The sequence below is a fragment of the Sinocyclocheilus anshuiensis genome, unplaced genomic scaffold (assembly GCF_001515605.1).
Source record: "Sinocyclocheilus anshuiensis isolate Anshui unplaced genomic scaffold, SAMN03320099.WGS_v1.1 scaffold267, whole genome shotgun sequence".
Classification (NCBI taxonomy): domain Eukaryota; kingdom Metazoa; phylum Chordata; class Actinopteri; order Cypriniformes; family Cyprinidae; genus Sinocyclocheilus; species Sinocyclocheilus anshuiensis.
In genome coordinates, this window is record NW_015552637.1 from 1,985,145 (window position 1) to 1,986,739 (window position 1,595).

A 1,595-nucleotide genomic window follows, 5' to 3' on the forward strand; every position below is an offset into this window, starting at 1 on the left:
CACAATACACACACATTATGTAAACAAAAACTTTTATTTTGGATGCGATTAATCGTTTGACAGCACTAATATATACAGGGCTGCACGATGAAATGAAATCGAAACCGCAATTAGACAGAAGCTGCGATTGTCATGCGTATCTTTCAGTGAAGCACGGTTCTGTGATCAGTCGTAAATCTCCATCCAAAGGCCAGAGGGCGCTCTCGCGCTGAAACTCCAAATACGCCTCGCAGAAGAAATCCAAGAAATGCCTATAGCGGTAGCTGAATAAACAGAAGATTCAACTGCTTTTATTGATTCAACGTGACTAATAAACACACGATTATGACAATACATGGTTTATCCGAGTTATTATTATTATAATTTTCATTAAAATAAAGTATATTTATAATGCAATGCCTTTATCACTGCTTAAATACTATGAAATATATTGTGTGCCTTATTCTGTGTAAGAAGCCACATCATCTCACAGAAGGATTTATTTCAAACACTCGACTGACGTTATGAAGTGAGTTTGGAGTAAAAATATGTTATTAAATGTGGTATTTTCACATGCTTTCAGATGGAGCAGCATTTACTTCACAGAGCCGTAGTTCACTGAGAAGCTATGCAAACAGCTGTCATTATCGCAAACGATTTCATAATTGCGCAATAAAAACGTATGCAATTTTTTACGTTTATATATTAAATATATTTATATATGATATAAACTATATGAATATAAATATATACACATGTAAACACGTAAATATTTTCAAAATATATGCTGTATGTGTGTGTATTTATATATACATAATAAATATACACAGCACACACATATTATGTAAACAAAAACTTTTATTTTGGATGCGATTAATCGTTTGACAGCACTAGAAATATTATTACCTTTTAAAACAACTGCTTTATAGTTTAATATATGTTAAAATGTAATTTATTCCTGTGATGCAAATTTGAATTTTCAGCATCATTACTCCAGTCTTCAGTGTCACATGATCTTCAGAAATCATTCTAATATGCTGATTATGCTGAATGCAGAATATGCTGACTATCAGTGTTAAAAACAGTTGCGCTGCTTAATAATTTTGTGGAAACTGTGATATATAGTTTTGTTTTAATGAATAGAAAGTTCAAAAGAACAGTGTTTATTTGAAATTTTAACAAATATCTTTGCTCGCACTTTTGATCAATTTAATGCATTCATAAAAAAAATGAATAAAAAAAAATCTGACCCCAAAATTTGTTTGGCAATCAGTGGGCAAGACTGCCACAATACACACACATTATGTAAACAAAAACTTTTATTTTGGATGCGATTAATCGTTTGACAGCACTAATATATACAGGGCTGCACGATGAAATGAAATCGAAACCGCAATTAGACAGAAGCTGCGATTGTCATGCGTATCTTTCAGTGAAGCACGGTTCTGTGATCAGTCGTAAATCTCCATCCGAAGGCCAGAGGGCGCTCTTGCACGGAAACTCCAAATACGCCCTGCAGAAGAAACCCAGGAAATCCCTATTGCCTTGCTGAATAACAGAAGATTTAAATGCTTTCATTGATTCAACGTGACTAATAAACACACGACTACGGCAAT

General features: G+C 33.4%; 1 protein-coding gene across 1 annotated transcript in view; it reads right to left on the minus strand.

The window, feature by feature from the left end:
- The window catches only part of LOC107666799 (beta-1,4-galactosyltransferase 3), a 56,522-nt gene that overhangs the window by 9,250 nt on the left and 45,677 nt on the right, over positions 1-1,595 (minus strand). The gene's annotated exons all lie outside the window — the stretch shown is intronic.